This window comes from Diospyros lotus, chromosome 3 (assembly GCF_014633365.1).
Source record: "Diospyros lotus cultivar Yz01 chromosome 3, ASM1463336v1, whole genome shotgun sequence".
Classification (NCBI taxonomy): Eukaryota; Viridiplantae; Streptophyta; class Magnoliopsida; order Ericales; family Ebenaceae; genus Diospyros; species Diospyros lotus.
This window is the reverse complement of record NC_068340.1, coordinates 3,709,723-3,719,214: the sequence shown is the minus strand read 5'-3', so window position 1 is coordinate 3,719,214 and position 9,492 is coordinate 3,709,723.

Sequence of the window (9,492 nt, the reverse complement as noted above, 5' to 3'; positions counted from 1 at the left end):
ACAATGGATACGAAATTATTTATTATTTATTAATTATTAGTTCGTGCTGAGATGAAGATTTGTTAGAGGGACCCACGCGCCAACGGGAGTTGGGAAGCACTTGCCACTTGGGGTGCTGTTTGGCAAAGCGACGACGTTTTGACGCGGTTTTGAAGCCTGCGGAAGGAGTGGACTGGATCGGCGTATAATACTCTCTCGTGTCGGCAAATTCAAATGCAAATGCAAATTATGTGTTTAATAATATTATAATGACTTTGTCGCCGCTTCAAAGTGGAATGTTACTCACTGATTTGACTTTTGGAAATCAACCATATATCACACAGATGGCCAAACCCAATAAATTCAATCTCGATTCGTATGTGGTGTTAATGATTCTATGCCTAAAGGCACGAGAGTATAAACGAATTTTAATAGTATGATGTCATTAATCTCTTGATCATGGGTTGAATTTGGTTTAACTATTAGTTAGTATTAGTAAGATAATAATTTAGTTGATATTTTATACATAAAGTGATTGGATTACAATAAGTTGAGATTCGTATTAGTAGATCATGAGTTCGATTTCTTTTTTTGGACGGTGAGGTAAAATCTTTACCTATGATTTATCTTTTTTTATCAAAATCGAAAACATGAATGATGGGGATCACACAAAAACACGATAACCCGAAGATGATTTAGTTGATTGATTTTGCTCTAAATTTAGTCTAAAAGCACTTTGATGGTCTAAATGTAACTGCTTGATATTTAGTCTAAAAGCACTTTGATGGTCTAAATGTAACGGCTTGATCCTCCAATAAAAGTATTCTGTGGACCTTCGGTTGGGTGGACATGCACTGACACCCAAAAGGCACTCCTAAATCAACGGGCAGATTGCATGGATTAGGTATTTATTTATTGACATGTTTTTTAAAAAAGTATCATTTAAATATTTAATTATAATATTTATCTATTAATGTGTTCTATTTTAATATAAATACAAAATATATTAATACATAAATATTATTATTATTTATTAAATATAATAATAAATTTATAAATACAATAAAATATTTATCTTGAGTTTCTAATCCTTAAGAGACAGAAGTCACTTAGAGGCGTGGGATGTTTTTCGTACTAATTTTTTAATATTTAAGTTAATTCTAAAAGAATATAAAAAAATTAAAGTCTAAATACATTTTTTATCTTATTTTAATTAAAAAAATAATTTCTTATTTGTTAAAGTCGAAATTAACAGGTGAATGAGCATCTAAATTTTTCGAATGATTTGTCCTTAATTTTTAGTTAGAGACATAAAAAATAAATTTAACACATTTGTAAACCTGAGAAAGATTTTCGGGACAATCTCCTAGATAGCTAGGGGAGACTCCTAAAAATAATTTTGTAGCCTTCTTTTTTTTTTTTGTTTATCTTAAATTTAAAGCTAACAATTATAATTGAATATTTAAATAAATTTAAAATTTATTACGTGTACGCGCATGTAGTGAGACATAAATTAAAATTTCTGCAGGTAGGTAAGGCGCATCGCGGGAGTGTCCCATACCTACCATGATCCTAATAGATAGTTAAAGAGTCCAAGGTGTGCGAATTATTATTGTATTAAATAATTATACCATGATCCTAACAGTTAAAAGAGTCCCATACCATATTTATTAAATAATAATTTTATCACTGGTAATGTACGGAAATGGTTTTACCCTATAGTAATGTGTTGTTTTCAAACATAATGTATTTATTATATATTATTTTTAATTTTTAAATAATTTTATTAATTGACAATAAATATATCATGTTTTGAGTTATTTTAACAATTAATATTTTTTAAAAAACTAAAAATATGTGCAATAAATATACATTATATGAAAATAAGATGCAATTATTGTAGCTTAACTTTACTCTTAAGAGTATTTGGTACAAAATAAATTTTTAAATTTCTAAAAATGTTAATGTAGGTATTTATATTTCTATATTTAGAATAATTTTTTTTTAAAAAAATAACATTCATAGAACTTATTTTTAATCAACTTTCTCACAAAAATATTTTCATGAAAGATTGGGAATCTTTTATTAATAAGGGAAAGTTTTTAACAAATAAAAAAACTAAAACATGTCTGACCTTCTTATAACATCATAGCCTTTTCATAATTATTTTCACCATAACTTCCGTTTTATTGTGCTCCTCACACACCGAAGTCCTTAATAGCCAATGAATGCTTTATATATATAATTATTTAAAAATAATTAAAATAGATATTCACACAAATATATATATATTATATATACACACATATATATATACATAATGTGTAAAAAAAATTATGTTTTTTGACTTCCTAAAAAGAATGTAGGTCCTAATATTTTACATATTATAAAAAAATTATTATTTTTAAATAAAAAATTAAATAAGAGTATTTAAAAAAAATAACAAGAATTCCCATGAATGTTGTTAAATCAAACATAGGAATATAAGTGTTGTTTAGATAAATATCCAATAAGAAGGTGAATTGGGTTTTTTTTAAATTAATAATTTTGCTCTTTGTGAAAACTCTTTTAACTTGTGATCTTATTAACTAGTGATTGTAATGTAAGTAGTGAGATAAAATCAGGCAATTCATAGATAATACGAGAATTTTTATAGATATTTAAACTCTTACGAGCCTACTCCTTTATCTCAAGATTGAGTTTGAGGCTCTCAAAATTTAGATTGAGATTTCACTAGGGAGAATCATTACTAGTTTTTAATTAGAACTAGAATCAATATATAATTTCTTGCCTTAAGTAAGAATTACTAGCACACAATTAGCAAATACAATCTCTTCACAACAGGTGAGTAACAATAACAAACTTACAGTAAAAATAATCTCAAACAAGTTACCAACACTTTGAGAATTTCACTAGCCAACAAGCCTACAACATTTGAACCTTCTCACTTTTGTTTGAATATTTTTGTCACATTTGTTCATTGTATTGTATTTTCTTGTCTACTTTAAGTCTTCATACTCATCTTCTATTTATACGCAATATCAGAGAAATAGTTGTTACATAGAAATAACTAAACAACATCTGAATATCAATAAAAGAAATCTTCTAATTCTTCTACTCTAGCTAACATATGTTGACAACTTAGAATTCAATGGAGAGATTTTTACATAAAAGTCAAAAGGTCAATTTTAAAGGGTTGAAGAAACAACATTTTCTAACAATAGATTATCTTTCGTAATATGAAGAAATCTATCTATGACTTTGAGGAACAAGACGAAAAATATACTTGAAAAAATGTACTCTTGATATACAATAGAAAAATATGTAGAAAACACGACGTTCAAAAAATAATCGTTGAACTTTAGTTGACTGGAGGCACAACTTCGGTCGATCGAAGTTGTTTAGCAACCAAAAACAAAAGTTTAGTCGAAAACTCAGTCGACCTAAAATTAGAGGACAACAAAATAGCCAACTTCGATCAATCGAACATAAACTTAGGTCTACCGGAATGGCATATAATGAAATTTGAACAATCTGCCTTATTTTGGTCGACCTAAGATAAATCTCATTCAATCGAAGATACTTAACCTTTTCAACACACAAAGATTGATAAAATATATCTCTAACAGACAACTAATTTTGATATCATCAAGATATATCTTTTACATTACAAGAGACAAATATATTTATATCATAAAACTATTTTTGTTATTATTAAAATCTTATTTACATACCCTTGAACTTAACAATAAGATTCCCATAAAATAATACCTAACATTCTTGATAATGTTTAAACCTAACTAAATATATAATTATATAAATTCTAGAAATCTTTGATTCCCAAAAGCATTTTCAAGAATCATGAATTCTATGAATCTAAAAACTTCTCTTATACTAAACGCCCCGTTAAAACAATGGTTAATATTACCCATGAACTTATAATTTATAAATTATAAGGTACAAAATTACAAATAATATATATGTTAAACTATACCTAAATATTTATTAAAATTACTTTTTATTTACCTATTTTATATTTATTATAATTTGGCTAAAACAGGTAAAAATGTTGTTGATCTCTATTGAAGTTAACACTTGCACAACACATAACTCTTAAAGTTAATTAATGACAATTAATTTTGTTAAAATTTCTAAAATGCCTTCTTATCTCTTTCATCTCTACTCTAGAATTACAGACACAAAAAGAAAAAAAAAATAGAAAAGAATAATTGTTCACCAAAACCCATAATCAATTCCAATAGATGATTTGGTTAAATATTTTGATGAAATTGGGTTTAAGTTCTACTAGACAAACTAGTTTCATTTTGTGTTTTGTCAAAACTCATTGTAAGTTCCATGAATTCTTGTAAATCATGCGTGAGTTTGCTGAACGAACCTACACACATGTTTCAAAGAAAACCTTAATACCTTTCGCTACCAAAGACATGTCAGAGATAAAGAAAATGAGCAATGATGGCATAGAGAATAAGAGATAAAAGAAAGAAAGACGAGGCAAAGAAAAGAACAGAGATAATATGAGGTTGATTCTTGAAATGCCTTTCGAATATTCCTCAATCTCTTAGCTATCCACAAAATGTGAGAAGTCTTGAAGAAATCGAAGAATTTATGAGGAACCTTACAAGATACATTTGTTCTTTTTTTTTTTTTTTCCTAACAAATGATCAGAACTTTATTTGAATTCGAATCCTATTGGAAGGCCTACTAGAGATAAAAATTGTTAAAAAAAGTAACAAAATCTTTCTTTTATCTCTTCCAAGCAATCAGAAAATAAAGAAATGATAAATGTATTCAAGATAATTACATATTTATAAAACATCATCTCAATTCATCTTATCAAAATGATTTATTAAAAAATAATAAAATAGTCAATTGGCATGGTCAACAAAGGGCATGGAAGATTATTAACATTTCTAAAATCATAAAAGTAGTTGGTGCCTTTTAGCCCAACTAGTTCTTCACCAGTATGATGCACAAAAAATAAATTTACAAATGGAAATATAAAAAATAAATGAACTTTCAATAAATATTGGAAACATCACAATTTAGTTTTATTAGATTGTAAATATCATAAGAAATGAAATTTATAACAAGATTAAATGTTATAAATTTTAGAAAATTTATTTGAATACAACGTTTGTGGTTGAATTTGTTTGTTCTCATTCCTTATCACATATTAGTATCTTTAAACCATTTCGAGTTGTAACTCTTGATACAATTACGTATAACTGATCATGACTGAATACTGATTTTTTCAAATAAAGTCCTACATGTGACAATAATTGCCCCTGACTTTTGTTGATGGTCATAGCGTATGATACAATCAAATGAAATTGTCTTCTTTGAAACTTAAACAACAATCTTGAATCTAATGGAGTCAATGACATCCTTGAAATGAAGACCTTGTGTCTTGATACACACTTTTTAATTTTCAATATCAGATAATAGAGTAGTCTATGTGCGAAAATCGAACAATCCAGAATTTGAATGTTGTATAACACGTTTTTAGAGAAATCATGTTTTTAACTGAAAGGAATATTATTTTTTGAAAAAAAAAACTAAAGGCAGCATTTTGGTGGAAAACTGTGTGCAATAATATTGAAAATATGGATTTTAATTTATATTATTGAAATTTAATTTATGCAATAATAACAAAACATTAAAAATAATGAAAATATTAAAAAATATGAACGATTTTTCATGACTTAATTAATAGTTTAAATTGTCTATTCATATTTCTCATAAAATAATATTTATTTTTGATTGATTGAGGGATTAATTGATGAGAAGATATAACATGAAATATTTATTTTTGATTAATTAATTACATTGAAAAATCCATTGGTTATTGTTTATGTACGTTTTTCAATTTTCAATATCAAATAATAGAACAATCTATCTGCGAAAATCGAACAGTACATGATCTGAATATTGCATAATATTTTTTTACAGGAATTTAATAACATGATTTTAACTGGAAAGAATATTACTTCCTATAAAAAAAAAAATAAAGGCAATTTTTTTTGCCGGAAACTGTGTAAAATAATATTGAAAATATGTATTTTGATTTATACTATTGAAATTTAATTTATGTAATAATAACAAATTATTAAAAATATTGAAAACATTAAAAAATATGGACGATTTTTTATGACTTAATTAATAGTTTTAGTTGTCTATTTATATTTCTCAGAAATAATATTTATTTTTTGATTGATTGAGAGATTAATTGATGAGAAGATATGACAGAAAATATTTATTTTTGATTAATTAATAACATTAAAAAACTCATTGGTTATTACTGAAACACACTTTCTAATTTTTAATATTAAATAATAGAGCAGTCTATGCACAAAAATCTAATAGTCTAAAATCTGAATGTTGCATAGCACGTTTTCAAAAGAATTTAATAGCACATTTTTAACTGGAAGGAACTTCCTGAAAAAAAAGAGAAAAAACTAAAGGTAACTTTTTGGCATGACACTATGTGTAATAATATTGAAAATATAAATTTGGATTTATACTATTAAAATTTAATTTATGCAATAATAACAAATATATTAAAAATATTAAAAAATATGAATAATTTTGTATGACTTAATTAATAGTTTAAATTATGTAACAGCCCACTTCTTTAGGGCGTGTTATGCCTTAGGAAATTTGGTCTTTTTTTTTTTTTTCTTTTCTTTACATTATCCCGAAATTCCCTAAGACCTTATCTAGTGCGAGATATCTACACTAGAAAATAAATACAAAGCGAAAGCTGAATCGAACCTGCTCATATAATAATAACTAGACATGATATTCATTACAAAGTTAATTCATAAGCGTCTGACAATACAATGTACATAATTCTTAAACTACTCATATTACAACATAACATGATACATTTACTCGCTTCTTGGCGTCTCACGTCACTACATATCACCATTCTCGGAATCATCTTTGCAAGTCCCGACTGGAACGTTGAATGTTCCAGGGGCGAACCCAAGTTAGATGATGAACCATCTAAGTAAGGGAACATAATGCTATGTTATGAGTGTATGCAATGTCTTTCATCGTAGGTGTCAACTGCACCCCTCATGCTACCTACCATTTTAGCGGCCACCTCTTTCGAAGCCGGGGTGTATGGGTGCACCCTTGATAAGGCAGCGGTGCCAATTCGTACCCCCTACGGCCTCATATGCGTGTGATCGATGATATCAACGTGTATTTATGCATTTCATAGTCATGTATACAGTCTACGTGATGTATACATATCAGGGCATGTCAATATGATGAAATCATTATCGAGGAAGTACCACTTACTAATCAAGCATTTTCCATAAAATTAACTTTAATTGGGGAGTATCACTTACCTTCTAGAGCTTATCGGGCTACCTCGATATCCGTGTCTTGCCTCGATTTGCGTGCCAACCTCAAAATTTGTGCGAGTCTCTTCAAATTCAGTCTCAACATATCCTAATCACCATAATTATTTAAATAAACATTAAAAACTATTTTTCATAATTTCTGGCATTTTCTATAATTTTCTCTCTATTTCTTCCTCAATAAATCCAGATTAAATATTTCTAAAATATTTTCTCAAATATTTCACCACGATAATTCATAAAATAATATTCTTGAATTTATGAAATTTTTTAAGAAATTTTACTCACCTTAACTTATTTCTTTCTTTTTTTTTTCTCCTTTCTTTTCTTTCTTTCTTCTTCTTCTCTTCTTCTTACTTCTCCTCTTCTTCTTCTTCTTCTTCTTCTTCTTCCCCTCATCTTTTCCTCTGCTTCTTCTTTCTTCGCACAACACCCGCATGAATAGAGCACCGCGGCTGCCAACCTTGCCGCCGCCCACGCTGGCCGCGTCCGCCGCCTCCCTCGTTGCCTGCTGGCGCTTCCGCCGGCCGCGGCACCGGCCGCACCGCGCTCGCTGCCGTGAGCTGCCATCGCGGCAGCTCCCTGCCTTGCGTCCAGCCGCGAAGCTCGCGGCCATGGCCGCCTGCAGCTTCCCTCAAGCGGTCGCCCTTTGCCTCGGCCTCCATCGAGCCCATCGATCACCGTCGCACACCCCCAGCATCACCACGGCTGCCCCTGCTCACTGGCTTGCCGAGCTTGCTGGAGCTCTCAACCATGGCTGCCCCTGCTTCCTTCTTCTTCATTTCTGGTGGCTGCTCCCTCTAATCCTTCTCCTATTTATAACCGATTAACCATCACCCTCGTGCCTTGTCCATTTTCTTTGGCGTGAAGAACACTCCTACTGGCAGCCATCAACTATTGCGTGCCAACATATCCAAGTCTGGCAGGGCATGGCTTATTGCAGAGCATGGAGTTGGATTTGCTGAGAATGGGTGAAATGGCCTCATACGCACGCCCACGTACATATATAAATATATATACTTCACATCACAATTAAAACCCCATCTTACTCATCCATGCTGCTGGCGTGAAGATTACTCAATTCTTATACATGATTTGGCAGTGGCAGGGAGATGGGTTAAAGATGCAATTAAAACCCCACCATACATACGCCTATATTTATATATATTTATATATATATATATATTATATTACATTAATATATAAAAATTACATAATTAAATTCTAATTTTCTCATAATATCACTTGGTCACTTCCTAATAGCAATTATGTCCTCAAACATTCAATTAATTTGTATTTTAATATTGAAAGCGCAAAATTAATAATCCAATTCTTAGTTGAAAAGAACGATTCCGCCCCAGTGTCCTTACCGGGCTGTTGTTTCCTCCTGAAACCACTGAAGGGTTGTTCGTTACGCAAAACCAGCGCCCCCCTAGGGTTTCGTTGATTTTTCGAGAGCCTCCTACGACAATTCGGTTTTACAGTCTAAATAGCAGCTGTATTTTAGCTGTATCGAAAATTATTCCTGATCCGATTTCTTTTGACTCCATAAATCCCAACTCGATACGCTCATCGAGACTATATACTTTTCCTTAGACAATTTCACTCCAAGGCATTCCTTGCAGTTGATTTGGTACCTGAAATTGCTATAAAATCAATTTTTCGGTATTCTAAACTTATCAAAATTACGTGGCATCCTCATACGAACATGGGGTATTACAAATTGTCTATTCGTATTTTTTAGAAATAATATTTATTTTTAATTAATTGAGAAATCAATTGATGATAAAATATGACAAAAAATTCTCCCTTAGGTGCATTTAAAGTCCTCAACCACTAACTACTGGCATTTAAACTTACTTATTTGAGCTATTTTTACATTTAAAATTAAACGAATTCAAGTGTAAAAGATCACTCTTTTTATTTATTTTACTCACGTGCATGTAAAGTGATCTCACTTTGAGAAAATTTTAAATTGCTACACGCGTAATCCTGTTAACAAGACTATTTTATAATCAAGGTTTTAGATCTTGTATAAAAATTAGGGTTATTTCTTCCATTTTAAGTTAAACTTTCAAATTCTTAAATTTGAAGAAAGAGAAAATAGGCTTCTAAAACCGAATCT